The 21798-nt window shown below is 44.2% G+C and overlaps 1 long non-coding RNA gene across 1 annotated transcript in view; it reads right to left on the bottom strand.

Annotated features, from left to right (window-relative positions):
* Window positions 1–13327, bottom strand: part of LOC134458338 (uncharacterized) — a 22336-nt gene extending 9009 nt beyond the window's left edge. Inside the window, exon 1 of the long non-coding RNA XR_010036561.1 lies at window positions 13289–13327. This is a non-coding gene — a long non-coding RNA (uncharacterized LOC134458338). The remainder of the gene's footprint in view (window positions 1–13288) is intronic.
* Window positions 13328–21798: the final 8471 nt, after the last annotated feature.

Consider the following 21798-nt stretch of genomic DNA (forward strand, 5'->3'; position numbering starts at 1 on the left):
GGTGGGGCACAGTCGCTTCAACCTTATGTCCCTGCTCTCTGAGCTCAACAAGCTTCCCAGCAATGCCCATCTCTTAATGCTGTTGGCAAAGAAATTGTACAGTTTTTCCACCACCTCATAAAACTGTCTAATTTCAGTGATGTTTTTCACCGAATCATTAAGCACTAGATTCAAGCAATGAGCCGCACAGTGCACATACAAAGCCAAGGGCTCCTTCTCCGCGATTCTAGCCTGCACACCAGAATACACGCCGCTCATGTTTGCCGCGCCATCATACCCCTGTCCGCGGCACCTGGATAGATCCAACCCATTTTCATTGATACAGCCAATTATCTGTGCCTCCAGGTCAGAGGCAGATGAGCTGACGCTTTGCTGAAAACCAAGGAAAGCTTCAACAATCCTTACATCTGTTGCAACATCCATTTCGTTGCGATCAATTTTAATATATCTGAACACCTGGCTCAGATGGTCGCGCTTTGCAACGTCTTGGGTAGTGTCCATTATAACCGAATAAAACGGAGAGGCGTTTATCTCTTCTGTGATGTTGCTTTTGACCCTCTGAGACAAAATATAAATCAGTTCGTCCAGAATGGCATGGCTGAGATATTTAACTGATCCCTCGGGGCGACTAATTAGTTCCTTCAGGACAGGGTCATAGCGGGCCAGCAACTCAATAATGGATAAGAAGTTCCCTGAATTTGCTTTACCAATTTCCTCTCTGTGTCCCCTAAAGGCCAAATTGCAGGATGCCAACGTAAGAGTGACATTCACAATGCGCTCTAACACTTGCCTCCAGAAGTTAGCCGCATTGCGAATGTCTCTCTCCATGTCAGCATCTATAGTCCCATTCAGCTTCCATTGCTCGTACACTACACACGCACCTAGATGGATTTGAGTAGCTTCGTGCACGGCAATCTTGGATGAGAGGTGTTTCCAGTCGCTTATACCATTTACCCATGCATTGTTGTAAGAGGGTGCTTGCCTATTGGCAAAGAGCCAACAGGGCTCACAGTAAGTGCAGTCGAGCTTGGGCGAGTAGCACAACCAACTACGTGGAAGTTTGATTCCAGCTTTAGTAACTGACGTATAGTAATGGTTGGAAAAGCTACGGCTGCCTGTAACTGGAAATGGACCAGTGGGTTTACAAGAGCCAGTCTCAAGGATATATCTCTTCACGTTAGCATCAAGAATATTTTCCTCGAAATTTCCACGGTCAGTTGGGAAACTAGCTTCAACGTGGGTCATGCTACTCGCTTCGGCAGACTCGCAGCATTCACTGAGCACATTGCTCGCACTAGCAGAGGACGATGCATGTTCATCATCATTACGATCACCCAGGAGGACAGGAGAAGGCGATGTAAAAAACGAATGCAACTTTGGAAGTTTGGCGTTTGCCTCATCTTTATTCTTCTTTTCTTTCCGTTTTTGGGCACCACTTTTACTTTTAAACATGTCGCTCAATGTGTGGACTTCAAGACATACCTCTCACTACCTTCCTCTTGTCAGACTGCCCGGCCGGCTCGCAGCAGTGAGTGAACGGGGAAGAAGGAAAGGAGGAGGGAGGAGTAGGCTACGTCAGAAACGTAGATACGTAGATTGCTCTGGTCTACGCACGTACCTACGTCTTCTGCTGATCGTACACCATCATGCACTGCGCTTTTAAAATCGGATTTCAATTACGCAAATATATATCAACATACTAAAAGTAACATATTGGATTCGCTTAAAAAGTAAACTTCGTTGTATTTAATTTTAGTACCTGCATTTTTTCATTAAAAGGGATTCATATATAGGCAATGAAATAGGCAATCAAATACCCACCGTCGTCAACACATGTAGTACACAGACCTACTATATATAGGTTGGCCATCTAAGTGAGATATAGTTTAGATAGTAGATTTTCAGCGATTCGCTGGCGACGTTCATATCTGATGACTGAGAGTGATGAGGAGGGGGGCCCAGGATCAATACGAAGGGGGCCCGTCACGAAAGTGATGCAGGCGAGAGGGCCCTGGGCCCAGGGGCGACTGCCCCGCCTATAGCTCCGCCCCTGACTCTCGTGTCATCATTCAGGGAGTTTGGCTGGCTGTCTAATTCTGGTTATGAACACCATTAGGAGGGCAGTACAGTAAAAAGACGAGTGAGCCGGTTCAACACCAACTACAGTGACAGACCAGGACAGAAGACAAAAACACACATCATGGCAACAAGTAAGGATTTTGACACCAAATCTCAAGTCAGTAGTAGAGCCAGTGTGCGCACAAACGTATCTTCAGCCAGTGCAGCAGCCAAGGCCCGTGCAAAGGCAGAAGCAGCGCGCGTACGCGCATCATTTGCAGAGAAGGAAGCCAAAGTAAAAGTAGAGTTGGCTGAAAGGGAATCAAAGCTAAAATTGGTGCAGGCAGAGAGAGAGGCACAGGCAGCTCTAGATAAAGCAAAACTTGATGCTGAACTGCAGACTTTGGCACACCAGTGTGAAGCAGAAGCTGCTAGCAGGCAGGCAGACATCTTGGAGGCCGCTGAGGAAGATGTTAAAGCGCCTCACAATGTGCATGGCAGCAGGAGATCATTAAGGTCAGAGATTGAGGATCGAACAAACGCTTATGTAAGAGAACAGAACGAGTTACATCAATCCTCACACCACGATGACCATACACCTCCGGCCAGTCAAGCTAACGAAACCTTAGTTTCATGGGGCACTCCAACCGGTTCTCCTGCAGTCGGGCCCTCTCCCCATAATGCTGTCTCACCTGAAGCGCCTACTAAGCATCCCGCTGTGACACCTTCTATGCCACCCCTTCATGCTAAAACGGAACGAAATGAAGGTGAGTCACACTCTAAACCACAGGTACGTGATATGGCCCGTTCAGCTCAAGCCTACAGCTCTCTTCGCCATACTTACCACAACACAACCCCTTCAGCTCAATTCTACTCACCTCATCGTCCTATTGGCCGCAATGTAACCCATTCAGCTCAACAACACACCTCTCAAACAAATCACCATACTTACCATAAGATGGACCCTTCAGCTCAACCCTATGTCCCTCATCAGCATAGCAACCCTGCTGATCAGCAGAAGACACCTGGAATGACAGACTTTGTGAAGTACTTAGCACGTCGCGAGCTAGTGACTACGGGTCTCACCCAGTTCGACGATCGCCCTGAGAGTTTCAGGGCTTGGCAGTCTTCCTTTCACAACGCCATCAGAGGTCTCGGCCTTTCAGCCAGCGAAGAATTGGACCTCTTGACTAAGTGGCTGGGGAAGGAGTCATCCTGTCATGTCCGTACTATTCGTCAGGTGCATGTCAACAATCCTGAAGCAGCACTCAGCAACGCATGGAGTAGGCTGATTAAGTTATATGCAGCGCCTGAAGTCCTTGAAAAAGCGCTTTTCAAGAAACTGGATGCGTTCCCTAAGATCGCCAGCAAGGACTACGTCAAACTAAGGGAGCTCGGAGACCTCCTTATGGAGTTTCTATCCGCGAAAGAGGACGGATACCTACCTGGGTTGGCCTTCCTGGACACCTCTCGGGGCATCAGCCCTATAGTAGAGAAACTTCCGCATGCCCTACAGGAGAAATGGATAACACGAGGCTCGAGGTTCAAAGACGAATACGACGGGTGCTTTCCCCCCTTCTCCTTCTTCGCGGACTTTGTCTACTATGAGGCAGAAACCAGGAACGACCCAAGTTTCGCTATCCCCAACAGTAGCGGTCCTCCTGTGAAGGATAAAACAGGCTATCGGAGCGGAAAAGTGCCAGTATCAGTCCACAAAACTGATGTTGTTGCAGAGACTGAGTCCGAGGTCTCCTCAAAGCAGGCTGAGAACCCTGGCAAGAACTGTCCAATCCATCATAAGCCACACCCTCTGAAGAAATGCCGAGGATTCAGAGCTAAGACACTCGAAGAACGGAAGCTGTTCCTCCGTGAAAATGGGATATGCTACAGGTGCTGTGCATCAACTTCCCATCTGGCCAAAGAGTGTAAGGTCACCCTCAAATGCAGCGAGTGTGAAAGTGACCGCCACATCTCAGCCATGCACGCTGGCCCAGCACCTCAGACACCCAAAGTTCCAGCTCCTACTTCTACGCCTGAGGGAAAAGAGGAAGGAGAAGAACTCGCGTCTGTGCCTACAGTCACGTCACGCTGCACTGAGATTTGCGGTGAAGGGCAGCCACCAATGTCCTGTTCGAAAATATGCTTGGTCTGTGTATTTCCCAAGGGACAGCGCGACAAGGCCATCAATATGTATGCCGTACATGACGACCAGAGCAACCGCTCATTGGTAAGGCCTGAATTCTTTGACCTATTCGATGTCAAGAGCAGCTCCTCTCTCTACTCATTGAGAACCTGCGCTGGCACCATGGAAATGTCTGGCCGCAAGGCAGAAGGCTTCGAGATAGAGTCTGTAAATGGAGGAGTTACCCTTGCTCTGCCACCGCTGATAGAATGCGACCAAGTACCCACCAATAGGTCAGAAATTCCGACGCCAAAGGTAGCTCTGCTCCATCCCCACCTGAAGTCTGTGGCTAAGCACATCCCTGAGCTTGACCCAAACGCACAAATCCTTCTCTTGCTAGGGAGAGACATCATAAGAGCACATAAGGTGCGCCAGCAGATAAATGGTCCACATGATTCCCCCTTTGCTCAGAGATTGGATTTAGGCTGGACGATAGTTGGAGAAGTGTGCCTTGGACACGCCCACAAGCCTAAGGTGAGTGCCTTCAAGACCCACGTTTTGGAGAAGGGACGCCCTTCCTTCTTGTCCCCTTGCAACAACTTCATCGACCTGAAAGAGAAAGTGTGCCACGGCGGGGAGCAACCAAGTGGTGTCGCCAACACCTGCAAGTCCAGTCCAGAAAGAGTTACATAGCTTGGGTCAGAACCTGTTCCAAACAACAGACAACGACAATAAGGTTGCTCAATCCATCGAAGACGTAGCCTTTCTAAAGATCATGGACTCAGAGGTGTACAGAGATGACAAGAACAACTGGGTTGCCCCATTACCCTTCAAGGTCCCACGAAAGCGACTCCCAAACAATCGGAAACAGGCACTCAATCGCCTTCACTCACTTTGCCAGACCTTGAACAGGAAACCTGTGATGAAGCAGCAGTTCCTCGACTTCATGAGAAAGGTGTTTGAAGACGATCATGCCGAACCAGCACCTCCCCTGATGCAAGACGAAGAGTGCTGGTACCTCCCGACATTTGGAGTCTATCACCCTCGAAAGCCTGATCAAATTCGAGTGGTATTCGACTCCAGTGCTCAGGAAGGTGGCGTCTCCCTCAACAACGTGCTGTTAACAGGCCCAGACCTTAACAATAGCCTGCTGGGAGTCCTAATCCGCTTCCGAAAGGAGCAAGTGGCAATCATGGCGGACATCCAGAAAATGTTCTACTGCTTTCTGGTCCGGGAAGACCACCGGAACTTCTTGAGGTTCTTGTGGTTCAGGGATAATGACCCGACGAAAGACATCATCGAGTACCGGATGAAGGTACATGTTTTCGGCAATAGCCCTTCGCCCTCCATCGCCATCTATGGGCTGAGGCTTGCCGCCAAAGAGGGTGAACGTGAGCATGGCGCAGACACACAAAGGTTCATAGAGAGACACTTCTATGTGGACGACGGGCTCATGTCCTTGCCCAGCGACACAGAGGCCATCAGCCTTCTCAAGAGGACGCAAGCATCTCTCGCCGAGTCAAACCTTCGACTTCACAAAATTGTCTCCAACAGCCCAGCTGTAATGAAGGCCTTCCCACCAGAGGATCATGCTGTAAGCATACAGGATCTAGACCTGAGTGAGGAGAGCACAGTTTTACAGCGAAGTCTTGGGTTGTGCTGGGAGATAGCAAGCGATGCCTTTACCTTCCAAGTGTCCGTGGGTGACAAGCCGTTCACCCGGCGTGGTGTCCTGTCCACCATCAACAGTGTCTTTGATCCACTCGGTCTAGCCTCTCCGGTCACGGTGCAAGGAAGAGCTCTTCTACGGGAACTTACCTGTGACACTTCGGATTGGGACGCTCCACTCCCAGAGGAGAAGCGAAGTGAATGGGTGACCTGGAGAGACTCACTCCTAGAGCTGAAAGAGCTGCACATCCCGCGTACCTACACACCAGATTCCCTCACTAAGGCACGCCAACTGGAACTGTGTGTCTTTTCTGACGCCTCCACCAAGGCTATTGGTGCAGTTGCCTACCTTCGAGCCATTGATGAAGACGGGAACAGCCACGTTGGCTTCGTCCTAGGGAAAGCCAAGTTAGCCCCTCAGTGTAAGCCTACCATCCCTCGACTCGAACTTTGTGGCGCTGTGCTAGCAGTAGAAATGGCAGAGCTCATCCTTGACGAGATCGACCTCAAGATGGATGCAGTCAAGTTTTACTGCGATAGCAAAGTGGTCTTAGGGTACATACATAACGAGGTGAAGCGCTTCTACGTGTATGTACACAACAGAGTGCAGAGGATACGTCAGTCGACCAAGCCAGAGCAGTGGCTCTATGTACCAACAGAGCACAATCCGGCTGATCACGCATCCAGGGGTGTCTCTGCGTCAAACCTGGCAAAAACTACATGGTTCAGCGGACCAGCTTTCCTCCAAAGACCGTACAATGGCCTGCAAGAGGAGTCCGAGCCCTTTGAACTCATCAGTCCCGAACTTGACGTTGAGGTGCGACCTGAGGTATCAAGCTTCCACACACAGATCCAAGCACAATCCCTCAAGACAGACCGGTTCAAGCGCTTTTCAACTTGGGACTCACTTGTGAGAGCTGTCGCCTTGCTCATCCACATAGTCCGGTGTCGCAAGTCTAAGGACTATGCCAAGGGATGTAAAGGCTGGCATTGGTGCGAACAACCTCGCACACCCGATGAGCGTTCACAAGCCATGAATGTCATCATACAAGCAGTCCAAAGAGAAGCTTTCCCAGCAGAGTTCTCTGCTCTGGCCAATGGCGAGGCTCTACCCACCAGCAGCCCACTCTTTAAGCTCAGTCCAAAGGTAGAAGAAGGCCTCATGAGAATTGGAGGCAGGCTTGCTCATGCGCCATTGGAACACGCTGAAAAGAACCCCCTTGTTCTACCTAAGCGCAACCACGTTTCTGCCCTGTTAGTGTCCTACCACCACAAGCAGGTGAAACATCAGGGGCGCCATTTCACTGAAGGTGCCGTAAGGTCTTCAGGCCTGTGGATCATTGGATGCAAAAGGCTCGTCAGCTCCATCATTTATGGGTGCGTCACCTGTCGGAAGCTACGAGGCAAGATGGAAGAGCAAACCATGGCAGACCTGCCACCCGAGCGCCTCAGCACATCTCCACCCTTCAGTTATGTTGGGCTGGATGTTTTCGGGCCGTGGAAGGTCACTGCGAGACGCACCAGAGGCGGGCATGCTGAAAGCAAACGATGGGCGATATTGTTTACATGCATGAGCACCAGAGCGGTGCATATCGAGGTAATCGAGTCCATGGACACCTCTTGTTGCATCAACGCCCTGAGGCGATTCTTTGCAATCCGTGGACCTGCAAAGCAACTAAGGTCTGATTGCGGGACCAATTTCATCGCCGCTAGCAAGGAACTTGGACTGGCAAAACAGCAACAAGGACCCAGTATCCAGAAATACCTGAGTGACCAAGGTTGCTCTTGGGAGTTCAATCCCCCCTACTCGTCGCACATGGGAGGCTCTTGGGAGCGGATGATTGGAGTATCCCGACGGATCTTCGACTCCATACTGCTACAGGAGCACGTCCATCTCTCCCATGAGGTCCTTTGCACTTTCATGTGTGAAGTTTCTGCGATCATCAACGCCAGACCCCTTACTCCAGTGTCCACCGATCCGGACGCTCCTTTCCTCTTGACTCCCACAACGCTGCTCACACAAAAGGGTGCTGTGCCTCCTCCACCTGGGAACTTCTCAGACAAAGACCTCCACCAGAGCCAATGGAGACAGGTGCAAGCGCTCGCGAGCACGTTCTGGACCCGATGGAGACGGGAGTACCTCCCAACATTACAGAGCCGTCGCAAGTGGGTTGGGGCACACCGCAACCTGCAACAAGGCGATATAGTGCTGTTAAAGGACAGCCAAGCTGCAAGAAACGAGTGGCCCCTGGCACTGGTGACCACGACCTACCCAAGCCAGGATGGAAAGGTGCGCAAGGTCGAAGTGAAGACTGCAGCGCAAGGGATACCAAAGACATTCCTGAGACCAGTCTCAGCCGTCGTCCTTCTTCTTCCCAAAGAGGACTAAGTGTGTGAATAGTTTAAATGTTAAGTGGCATCACAGACGCCAGGCGGGGAGTGTTCTGCCTCCCAGGCAGTTTTAAGTTTTTTGGCATTTTAGCGCCCCCCTGTTTAGTAATGTGGTCAAATGTGGTATTGCAACAGGAAGTTGGAATTTAGGAAAAAGAAATACAGGAAGTAGTTTAAGCACATGTTCCTGTCAGTTCAAGCAGATGTCAGCAGATCATGAAGCTGTCTTCTCATCTATCTCCATCCGTTTGTTTTGAGCCGTAGAAAGCATCGTCTGTGAGTAAAAATGTGTTCATAAGATTGATATCTTTTAGTTTTCATGTATATTGATGGAAATGTTTGTTGCTAGATTAATATCTAGATTTCGGTTTGGTAACACCGCTCAGCATAGGACATGCTTATCATATCATGTATCTAGGTTATTGTAGATACCTGTACTGTATTTTATACTTTAATTCATCTGATTTTGGTTTGATATTTATGCTTTAGTAATTGTATAAAGAATTCATTCTACTTTATTTCTGTACTATTTCAGTTTTACACCTTGTCTGACAACAAGAGTCTACATAAATCTTGGAGCTTGAGACGCTACATCCTGACTCTCGTGTCATCATTCAGGGAGTTTGGCTGGCTGTCTAATTCTGGTTATGAACACCATTAGGAGGGCAGTACAATTACTGTTAGTAAATGGTTTGTGTGTGCTGATGCAACTGTTCGCTAAGCAAAGTTAAGCCTAAACTTTAGTGAATCACGAGTTAGTCATTGTGTATTTCTTGGTAATTAATACATACTGTTAATTAATGATTCGTTTATGGTGATTGAACTTTCTGCTAAGCATTAGTAAACCATCATTAGAATGTCAGATAACCCTCCTTTATTTATGAAAAAAACATTATCTCTTTGTTGTCTCCTACCACCTAGCCATTAACAAGTACTATTATGCATGTATGTTAATGGTTTGTGAACTGTTGCTTTAGCATCAGTGAAATCTTAATTAACCCTTTTATAATGGTTAGTGTGTGATGACTGGTAACATGGCAAACAGTAAGTTGAGGCTCATGTGACTGCCCCTCATGGATGTTTCTGGACATTAAAGGGGTATGCCACTATTTTGGGGCTTAATACAGTTAAAATTGTTGGCCAGGGTTTATAAAGGTGGTAAAGTGTCTTATTTTTCATGTAAGCCATTGTCTTGCTTTAAGACAAGTTAAAAGAGGGGGTAACACTTCCAAATAAGGGGCCATAATTAACAGTAAAGTAGCTACAAACTAATACTTAAGTAAGGGTTATAATCATAATATATCATTTACTAATAATAATCATTACTTAATGCCACATTAGACACATATTAATTCTTATTAATGCATATATTGAACATTAGTAAGCAGTGACTTAACTATTAGATAACTATTACCTTGTGTTACAAGTTAATAGCATATTATTATTCAGCTAATAGATAAGTAAGGGCACAGTTAATAGTTAAGTAGCTATCAGGTCATACTTAACTAAGGACCAAAACTAACACTTACTTAATACAAAAGTAAGGCATAACTAATGATTAAGTAATTAATCTACTGTGACATCCAGTTCACTCGTTCAAATCACTGTAATAGTGGCAACAGGAGCCATGATATAGCAAGGATTAGACGCAGACTTCTCAATGATGGTGGGGTGATGAGATGTAATTTTTTCATATAGCACTTATTAGTTTTAATGGTAAAAAAGCTACAATAAATGCAGAACATTATCAAGAGTAATAGTTTTGAAGCTAAACTAAACCATTCCTTTGTGGCAATTAAGTTAATGTTTGAGAATATTAGCTCCAAGTGCAGTGCATGATGGGTACACAATCTACAGACAACAATATTTTGGTATTATTTATTCATTAGATATGCCTTTCTTTTTTATTAAGTCAGTGTTAATTTAGATCCTTAGTTAAGTGACCTAATAGCTACTTAACTATGAACTGTACCCTTACTATTAGTTAAAGAATTACATGCTATGACCTTGTGACATGGTAAGGGGCCATATATATAAGGGGCCATAATTAACAGCAAATTAGCTATAACCTAATACTTTAGTAAGGGTTAATAATCACTACTTAACGCCACATAAGACACATATTAATTGTCATTAATTCATATGTTAAACATTAGTAAGCAGTTACTTAATTATTAGATAACTATTACCATGTGTCACAAGTTCATAGTGTGGCCCTGATGGAGTTTGATCTCTAAATAGTTTTCAAATGGAGCACCAGGTGCTGTTTTCAAGCAATATCCAGGCTGTGTGTGTGTGTGTGTGTGTGTGTGTGTGTGTGTGTGTGTGTGTGTGTGTGTGTGTGTGTGTGTGTGTGTGTGTGTGTGTGTGTGTTGGGGGGGAGGAGATTGAGGGGGTTGATGTTGTTTGGGCAGGTGTGTAATATACGATCAGGGTTGGAGCTATGGGTTATTTTGAAATATGGTGCGTGTGTGCGTGCGGGAATATGAGACCTTGAGGGGGCCTGTGGTCTCTCTTCAGTGCTCTTGAACATAAGACAGATTTTACTCTGCACATCACAGTGACTTCTGGAGGACATGACGCCAGTGAGCCAATAGTTGCTCTGGACCAAGTACACTGAGGGATGACAGGACACCTTTGAGACACCTTTCTTATTTATCCTGTTCCATGAGGACATAAAACATCAATAAAATACAATACAATACAATACAATACAACACGTACAGGGGTTGGACAAAATAAATGAGACACCTGCCATTTTAGTGTGGGAAGTTTCATGGCTCAAGTGGACAAGCCTGTTGGCCAATCTTCATTAATTGCACATTGCACCAGTAAAGCGAAGTGTGTCGATTAGCAGGGTAAGAGCACATTTTTTCTCAAAATTTTGCAATGCAGACACCCACACAGCATTAGGGGTGACATATCGGAGTTCAAAAAGGAGAAATTCTTGGGTGCGTGTGTAACTGTTGCATCTTTGACCGAGACAGCAAGCCTTTGTGATGTGTCAAGAGCCACGGTAAGCTATCCAAGGTAATGTCTAAATACCACCAAGAAGGATGGACCACATCCAACAGGACTGACTCGACTCAAGAGGAAGCTGCATGCGTGGATTACCTCGATTAGTTTGCGGAGGCGAGAGAAAAGGAGAGAGAGAGAGAAGGAGAGACTGTGATTGTGGAATCATGTGCGTGTCTATCTGTTCAAAGCGAGGACATGCAGGTGGCAAACGCACGCTGAGCAAAACAAGCCAATAAGCTTTCGGTGTGGCAGGCTTGGGCAAGCGGTTAAGGCGTCAGACTTGTAGCCCAAAGGTTGTTGGTTCGACTCCCAACCCGCCAAGTTGGTGGGGGGAGTAATTAACCAGTGCTCTCCTCCAAGACTGAGGTACCCTGAGCATGGTACTATCCCGCCGCACTGCACATGGTACCATCCCGCCGCACTGCATGGGTGAGGCATGAATGCAATTTCGCTGTGTGTAGTGAACACTTGTGTGCTGTGGAGTGCTATGTCACAATAATTTGGAATTGGAGTTTCCCAGTTGGACTTTCACTTCACTTCACTTCATTTTTAGCCTGATTATCATTGACGGTTGCAACGCTGAAGGTGTTGCGTCACTAGGAGGGCGCGTCTTGTCTACCTCATTTTACCCTCTCTGATCGGACCGTCACAGTTATCAGCAAGGAGAGTAGATATACAGGAGGGCTTACTGACGTCATAACAGCGTAGTACGAAATGATGGCGAGGGGAGTACGGAAATGTTCTTCTTCTTCTACGGTCAGTATTGGAAGCATCAGGGAAGCATGCAATGCCACTTCCGCGAGGGTCGGAGTGTGGAACAGGTCATAGGACAGCGTGAATGTTTGTCAGCTGTCCTTAATTACCCCCTGCAATTACTGCTGACCAACAGCTGCAGTTAATTTGGCCACAAACTGAACACTGACAACCGGATATCCTCTTTCGGCACATTGTCGCGGAGCTTCCGGATTTTGCGGAGTACGGATATAGTTGTATCCATACTCATGAACGGCGTGACGTTTTCCATGTGCGTTACGCCCATTTGTGGGGGAAAACAACACATGCAAGTCAATTGGTGATGTTGGGGATTAATAAACGAAAGATACGGACCTGTAGACTAGCGTTGTTCACGCGCAACATGCCGAAAACGTGTTGCGTTGCCGGTTGTTCAAATAATATAGCCAAACAGCCGTGGCTGAAGCATGGAATGTATTTATTTAGGCTAGCCAATGTAGCATGTAAGTCAATGAGACATTCGGTTTGTTTTCACCCATAAAGGGGCGTAACGCAAATTTAAGAGCAAAGTACCCGGATGACCGTTCATGAGTATCACGGTCTCGCACCCACTGACCATGCGGAAGGTAGTTTCCATTCGCTAGTGTCCTCAGGCAACACCCCCGTACTACACCGTGGCCAATGCATCCCCCCCCCCCCCCCCCACCCCCCCCCCCCAAGAGATTGTTCTTCTGTGTCGACTTTCTTTGGTTATCAGATTCATCAGTCGAGGCGAGATGGCAGAAGACAAACCCTCTAGTAGGAAACAAAAATACTACAAGACTCATTTTAAACCAGAGCCTATGCTAAAGCATATTCCTAACTCAGGTGAATAATGATGCACTGTTTGCAATTTTAGCACATTAATAACTATTCAATGAGAGGAAAGAGGAAAGAAAGAGAAGAGAGGATAAAAAAGTAGAAAGTAGGCCTATGCCATATAAATGTAGGCCTACAGTAGGCTAGATAACTAACCTTAAAATCAGATGAAAAAATGCTTTCAGTTTCTTTTATTTTGTTTAAACCATTAGGGGTGGTCATACTTTGAACAGGAAGCTGGTGCCATTTGGTAGCATTTTGGTTTAAATACCATTTATTTTCTTACCCAAGGCACAACAAGAAGACTCTTTGAGACCTTAGAGACATATTTTATGATAATAATGGTCCAGCATAGGCTACTGCAATAGGGCTACAGTATATTTAGGGCCTAGGCCATTGAGTGACATAAAGGCAATCAGAAGAGTTTACACACACACTTACCTCACATGGAGTCAGTAGGCCTATAACGACTTAAGTGGGCCCACTATTTTCTTTGTTTTGGTTTGAATTCTTGCAACTGCATTTTAGATTAGGCCTACTATCCATCATCACAACAGTTTTTTGTGTCGATAAACTATCTCCCTGACATCCGTTTTTGTCTTCTTCTTCTTCTTCTTCTTCTAGGTAATGGCGGTTTACAATGTAGCTTGTATATCGCCACCTACTGTACAGGAGTGTGTGATACGATCATGAAATCATGGCAGGGCATAATAAATTAAAGGGAAAAAAAAAAAAGAAAGAAAGAAAGAAAGAAAGAAAGAAAGAAAGAAAGAAAGAAAGAAAGAAAGGTGTATCTATATCCTGTCCATTAGACCTGTATCACCTAGGTACCTCATAAGGCCTTTGAGTCTAGTGCCTTGCATTCCCTCTTCCTTCAAGATGGTTTGGATATCATCCTCTCCTTCCTGCTCTCTCCAGTGTGACCTGTGTTCAGAAAATTTACTGCAGTGAAAAAGAATGTGCTCAACATCTTCTTTAACTTGACATTCAGTGCAAAGTCCATCACTTTTACCCAAGACATGTAATGTGGCGTTGATGCCAGCATGCCCCAGTCTCAGTCTTGTGAACACAACTTCCTCCCTTCTTCCCAGCCCCACTGATGTGATTCTTTTCCCCCCAACCTGCGGTTGCACATTAAAGTACTTCCTGCCCTTTATGTCTGACTCCCATTCATCCTGCCACATATTCATGATTTCTGTCTTGATATAAGATTTAGCTTCTCCTTTCCCTAGTGGAACATGGATTGAGATACCTTGGTGGCCTAATGCATCTTTGGCAGCTTTATCGGCGGTGTCATTACCCTTGAGGCCCTTATGAGCTGGGACCCAGCAAAATTGGACAATGAGCCCTAGATTACTAAGTTGAGCCAAGAGCTGTCTTGTTTCAATAATTAAGTCATCTCTTACTGCATGTCCAGAGATAAAGCTTTCCAAGACTGAGAGTGAATCTGTGCAGATGACTGATTTAAAAGGCTTGACTTCTTCTATCCATCTCAGGGCAGTGATTATAGCAGTTAGTTCTACTGAATATATGGATAAGAAGTTATTCAGTCGGTACCCATACGTCCTTTGGAATTCAGGTATATAGATTCCAATACTACACTGGCCAGTTTGAGGGTTTTTTGAGCCATCTGTAAATATATGTAGGAACCCATAAAAAGCAGACTTCAGATATGTTTTACAATGTATTGCAAATCCATCATCATTAGGGTGGTCTTCCTTCACTTTCAGTAGCTCTGTGTTAACATCTGGGGCAGGAAGGATCCATGGGGGTACATTACTCATTACCAATGCAGAGTTAAATTCAAGGCTTTTTAAACCAAACATGCTTGCATCCCCTTCAATGTTCCACCCAAATCCCTTTCCTTCTTTATAATATTCCCAACAATCTTGGAGCACTGACATGGCTGGGCTGTCGGTGCTACACTGTAGCCTGACCCAGTAGGTCAGTGCCAATTTCTTAAAGCGCATCTGAATAGGAGCTTCCTCTGCCTCCACTTGCAGGGCGCTAATGGGAGTTGTCTTAATGGCACCCAGGGCTATTCTCAGGGCCCTTGAGTGTACTCTTTCAAGCTTCATGAGGGACGTTTTACAGGCAGCTCCATAAACTATACAACCATAATCAGTATTTGACCTAATCAAGGCTCTAAAAATATTGAGTAAAGATTGTCTATCTGCGCCCCAGCAGAGACCAGAGACCATACGCATTAAGTTCAAGACCTTTTTGCATTTTGTTTCTACATATTCAATGTGTCGTTTCCAGGTGAGTTTATTGTCCAACCAAAGACCCAGGTACTTGAAGTCATCTCCTCTTTTGAGAGGCTGGTCATAAAGTAAAATTTCATGGGCTTCTGACACGTTCTTCCTTGTGAAATAAGTCACTTGTGATTTTTGCACAGAAAACTTAAAACCCCACTCCATTCCCCACTGTTCTAAAATATACAGTTCCTTCTGTATTGTTTTAGTGATGTGCGGGATATTATTCCCCCTCCTCCATATGACAGCATCATCAGCATACAGTAAACCATTGTTCATATTGCTCAGTTTCTCAAATATGTCATTAATCATGAGATTAAACAAAATTGGGCTTATCACACTACCTTGTGGAATTCCCCCTTCCACAGAGAATTCATTGGAAAGGACCTCACCAACCCTAACCCTCAGTGTACGCTGTGATAGGAAATTTAAGATGTAATTATACATCTTCCCTTCAATGCCCATTTTATTTAGTTTGATTAAGAGTCCTTCTCTCCACATTGTGTCATAGGCTTTTTCGATGTCTAGGAAGATTGCTACCATTGCTTCCTTCATAGTCAGTGCTTTCTCAATTTCATTGGTTAGTTTAACCAGGGCATCAGTAGTTGACCTTTGTTTTCTAAATCCAGTTTGATAGCCATATAGTAAATTATTATATTCCAGAAAGTAGTTTAGTCTAGCCACAACCATTTTTTCCATAAGTTTGCCCAGGTGAGAAGTGAGGGCAATTGGTCTATAATTACCTGGATCACATTTGTCCTTACCAGGTTTATGAAATGGGAGGATTGTTGATCTCTTCCATGCCGCTGGTATTGCGCCCTCCTCCCATACTTTGTTAAAAAGTTTCAGGATAATTTCCAAAACCTCATCAGGGAGTTGTCTAAACATGGCATAGCAAAGGCCATCACTACCAGGCGCAGAGTAGCCTGTATTCTTTAGGGCCATCTTTAGCTCAGTCATACTAAAATCAAGATCTATACTAGACTTGTTTGATTCCTTCTTAGTGAGGAGGTCCTCATTCATACTTAACATTTCCTCTTTCTTTTTTTTGAAGCAGTCTTCCAGGTGGTGACCTTTATGAACATCTGCAAAAGTTTTAGCCAGTATATTAGCTTTCTCTACATCTGTGGTATAATACCCATCCCTGTCAGTTAAGACAGGAATATGAGGGGGTATATATCTACCAGTCATCTTTTTAATCATCATCCATACTTGATTAAGTGAAGTTTCTCTGCCTATAGATGAACAGAATTCTCTCCAGGATTCTCTTTTCGCCTCTTTAATAATACGTCTAGCTAGTGCCTTCTTGTTTTGATAGTCCAGTAAGTTGTCAGATGTTAAAGTTTTACGTAGTATCTTTAAAGCCTTGTTTCGATCCTTTATTGCTTTAGTACATTTATCATTCCACCAGGGGACATTCTTCATATTTCTTTGCCCTTCACTCATTGGTATCGACTGTCTTGCTATAAAATAGAGGAATGAGCTTATGCCATCATTCATGTTTTCCACATTCTGCTCAGCATCTGATGGACGTTCGGACAATTCTGTAGACATGCTCTGGAATTCTTCCCAGTTAGCTTTCCAAAACAGCCACTTATGGTGGACATACTTCGGTTCAGTCCTGATTTCCACATCCATTTTACACCATATAGGGAAATGATCGCTGCCAATAGTAGTTGTTTGGTCAGTGCACCATTGACATCTGTAAGCTAATCTTCTGTCAACTAAGGTTAAGTCAATGCATGAAGCTTCATTCTTAAGGATATTGAGTCTAGTGCCAGAGCCATCATTTACACACACTAGCATTCTGTCCATAATTACGTCTTCAACCACCATGCCATTCATGTCTGTGTGCTTACTACCCCACAAACTATTGTGGGCATTAAAATCGCCACACCATATCTCTGTGTGGCTCCTCTTAATAATACCATTTAGGAGATCACTTGTTAAGGCTTTGCATGGGTTATAATAATTGATGATGGTATAAGTTTCCTTAGACCCATTAAATATTTCTGTGACAATACATTCATGTTCACCGCTTACTTTAATACACTTATATGGAATGCCTTCTTTGATAAAGGTTACACATCCACCACCTCTTTCATTACTTCTGTCATACCTGATCGCACTATAGCCCTTAATAATAAATTGCAGGTGTGGTTTCAACCATGTCTCCTGAATACATATAACCTCAGGTTTATCAGTTAGTTCATGAATATATCTTTTGAGTTCCTGACCATTAGCTATTAAGCTTCGTGCATTCCATTGTAAAATGAAAAACACCATAATCCATTCAAGTACTATCTTGGCTCTGTCCATATTTGCGATTTATCATTAGATGTATCTCATCCATTGTAGTACTAGACCCCAAGAAACCATTGGCAATTTCCACAATTGAACTAATCCTATCACGTTTCCTTTTGATTTTCAAGGTTGTATTCATTACTGTACACAAGAATGCAATAAATTCATTTTTGTTCACCAATAGTGTATCCTTTGTTATATAATTGTTGCATGCACATTTCCTAGGTTCTGGTATCGGCCTATTCAGGTGCTGACTTCCATTCAGTAGACCCTGCCCATTGCTTTGGCTTATTCTGTGATATTGGCTCCCTGCAGTGCTAGATCGGGGTACGGGTGTAGGGGCGCTAGCGGCCTTGTCATTCTGAACCGTCTTAAGGGCATTCGCATAAGACATTTTACGCAAAACTCTGCATTTCTGTACTTCCTTTGCCTCTTTTTGTTTTTCACAGCCACCATACGCAGCACTATGTGGGCCGCCACAATTGCAGCATTTTAACACATCTGCTTCGCATTTACCATAGTCGTGGTCCCCACCACATTTCGAACACCTGACTTTCCCTCTGCATTGGCTTGCAACATGACCAAATCTTTGGCATTGGAAGCACCTTAGCGGGGGAGGAACATATTCGCCCACCGTGTATGACATATATCCCATTTGGACTCGCGCTGGCAAGTCTTTATCAAAAGTTAGCAAAATTGACAAACTGTCTATTTTCTCTTTTCCTTTTGTCAGACGTTTGACCTCGGTTACACCATACTGGGACAGTGTCTCTTTAATTTCCTCTACAGATACAGAGGTAGGGATTCCTGAGATGACCCCTCTTGCTCTAGACTTTGTACCAGGAACATGCACAGATATCTTCAAGTTATTAAGTGTGGTTTTCTTCAGTATGATTTTGCGTTGCTCTTCTGATTTGGCGTATATCAACAGCCTACCATTTCCCAGGAATGTGGCGCGTTGGATATTACCTATCTCTTTCTGAATGGCCTTAGTGATATGCATGGGATGATGGTCTGGTCCACCTTTAGTTTCAAAGGAAACAATTACTTTCCATGAGTCAGTCACGCTACCTACATTAGCATTGGGCTTAGGTCGTTCTCTAACAACTCTGGATTTTTTGCTTATCACTGACGCCATTTAGGCCTTGAGCCAGAAGCCAAAAATTGACCACTCGCAATCGAACGGGTGGGCAAGTTCTAATCTGTTTTTTTGACTTCTTGGACATCTCAAGTTAACAGTTTGGCATGATAACCATTGCAAACAGGTAGCTTTTTGGTAGTTATCACGTGTTGAAATGGTGGACCAGTAAAATGGAAATGTGAAAAATCGGTATTGTGGTTCTTTGTTATTATGTAGTTTGTTGACCACACAGGGTGCTTAAATGACCCCAGGGATGCTTTCCCTTCTATCAGGACCCTACAGGAGTTGTTAGACCACACTAATAGGCTAATAGAATCACCTCAGCAATATGTGAATGACAAAATGTGATAAAATATGAAATCCGTTTTTGTTTTTATTAAGCTTATTATTATTACATTTCCCCCAACAGTAAAACAAAAACAAAAAACATAATGAACAAACACATACTAACATGTGATAACCATACTGTACATTAACATGGCATGATAACCATTGCAAATGGTGGACCAGTAAAACGGAAATGTGAAAACTGTATTGTTTTTTGTTATTATGCAGTTTGTTGACCACACAGGGTGCCTACATTTCCTCAGGGATGCTTTCCATTCAATCAAGACCCTAAAGAGGTTGTTAGACCATACCAATTGACCTAATATAATCACCAAAGCAATATGTGATTGACAAAATGTGATAAAAATGACAACATATGAAATCTTTTTTTCTTAACTTTTCCTGCAACAGCAAGAATAAATAAAGAGCATTATTTCAGTCCTCAGGATCTGACTCAGTCTAGTAAATATCTGTAAATATGTCACCATGATTATCCTCTTCATGCTGATATACACATGTTTGAAGTTTTCAGAGGGTTGTGCAGCATTTCCAGCTACTTCTCAGACATTGGCAATCCAGCAGTTTACATTGATGGCTGTACTTGCAAGACATCAGTTGTAACACTGCCTCAGGGGCTGAATATCCCCACATCCACTGTATAGTGAGATGGACATTTTCATCGTTGGCCCAGACATGGTCAAGTGGGCTTGGGATTTGTGAATGCTGCTGAAGACTTGCTTTCCAGATGCCAGACTGATAGTTGGCACACACTACTAGTCCTCACATGGTGGAAATTGGCTTGATTCACACTCTCCATGCTCAGTGCAGAAAAGCTGGTAGCGGGCTGTATTTATGTTCTACGTATTTGTCGATGCTATGTAGAGTTGGCACCTAAATGCTTCACGAATAGGTCCATGGACAGTTCCCAGTCCCGTCCCAGCTCATGAAAAAACTGTTTGAAAGAGCTCTGAACTCATCGTGAGCTTTAAGGCTGAGCTTTCCACGACCTGCACATCCTTTTGTGTTTTTATGATTATTTTTGTATTTACTTTTCTATTGTAGCCCTAGCCTCTTCCCCCTTACATTAGAAAATTAGTATTTCAAGTAAAGATACTGTATACCCTATCACATAACCTCATGGCTTGGTGGTACTCACACTGGGTACAAAGTAGTTCAAGAAAACCATCATGTGGTGTACTCCAACTGTCATGTGGTGTACCCCGGCCGCCTTTAACGCCATAACGCAGTCCCTCTATTATAACAGATATTGTCATTATTTGGTGTCATTATTGTCACCAAAATGGTAATAGAGCTTGGGAAGTCCCGCCCCTTAGTTCCGCATTTCACGGGACCTAAGCTGACCATCTAACAACATGGTAGAGAGTAATTATCTTCCAATCTCAGTCATTACATGCGCTGGGCAATGTTAGCAATGTTCTTATAATGTAGTTCAGCGTTTTCAGCCAAGAGTGAATTGGCCTGTCGCCAGGCCCATTTCCAGTAAGAGGCTATCAGGGGTGGAAAGAATACTAAAACATGTAATTAAGTAAAAGTAAAATTACATCTTTAAAAATCTACTTAAGTAAAAGTAAAAAAAAAATACTTAATAAAAATGTGATTTGAGTAAAAGTTACCTTCAGTTTGCTTTTATATCGCTTTCCTTCAATAGCACCCTTCGTGACCTCTAGCTATCTCTGCACAAGTCATCTTCCAATAACCTGGCGATCGCACAACAAAATTCTGTGTGTGCTGGTGTGGCAAAGTTGCAGGGCTAGGGTCAGCCCATTCATACAACAGCCCATTACTCTGAACTTAAGGGTCTGGATTTCATTGCGTTTGGGTCGTGGGCCTTAAATTGCAAAGACTGGGAAGCCTACCAAAGGAAATAGTCTGGTGGATTTCATTTAATTGCCAGTTGTGAGATTAAATTCATGAATAATTTTGTTAATAAACAATAATTCTTGTATATATTTTAAAACAACTGTTTTCAGGCTGCGCTGGTACTCCCTCAGCTTGAGTCCTTGGTGTGTGCTCTACTATTCCCAGCCAGTTACTTGCAACTCTATTGTGTACCGTCTGTGGGCTGTCGGACTAATGGTATGGGGCCGGCGGGCCCTAGATAGTCATCTAATAGATTAGTCCAAAATATATAATTTATGTTAAATGGTAAAAACACACAATTTCCCTTCATGTCTGACAGATTTTCCCCTTTATCTCAATTTTGCCTACCTCAGAATTTACTCAGACCTCAAGGTAGATTCAAATGTAAGTAAAATACTTTGGCCAAACTGTAATTTGGGTAGAAGTAAAATCACCTATTTTAATAACTACTTTGGACTCAGTTACTCATCAAAGTACTCAATTACAATAATTTGAGTAAATGTAATTAGTTACTTTCCATCCCTGGAGGCTATGGAACTTTTGTATGAGGTGGCGCCTTGTCAGTATACTGTACTTAAGTACTACTTATTACTACTTAAGTGTTTTTGGGAAACTCAGCCGAAGACAATATTATAAGAGTTACCAGCAGGGACAGCCAGATGAAGGTAGATAACTGAGCAGAAGGAGACAAATGCAAGCAGACTCATGCTGTCCACTGCATCTGTCAGGCACAGACACACAGCCAATGCCACACCAACACACATGCACATTATGTGTTTTCTCTGGGTTTCTGGTAATGTGTTGTCTGGCGGCAAACGCCAGACTATATCGTCTAGCAGTTCGAAAAGAACGTGCAAGGCAGCATGGGTACTCCCAGGCTAGGTAATGTGTGGAATGATCAAAATTTTAGAATAGCATAACATGTGAATCTAGAAACCATCACTTATTTTCACATAGTAAATGTACTTTCATTACCAGACACTGAAGCAGCAACTGTAAGGGAATGCAACTCATCATTTTTTTATTCTTAATAATGTAATCGT

This window comes from Engraulis encrasicolus, chromosome 11, assembly GCF_034702125.1.
Source record: "Engraulis encrasicolus isolate BLACKSEA-1 chromosome 11, IST_EnEncr_1.0, whole genome shotgun sequence".
NCBI lineage: Eukaryota > Metazoa > Chordata > Actinopteri > Clupeiformes > Engraulidae > Engraulis > Engraulis encrasicolus.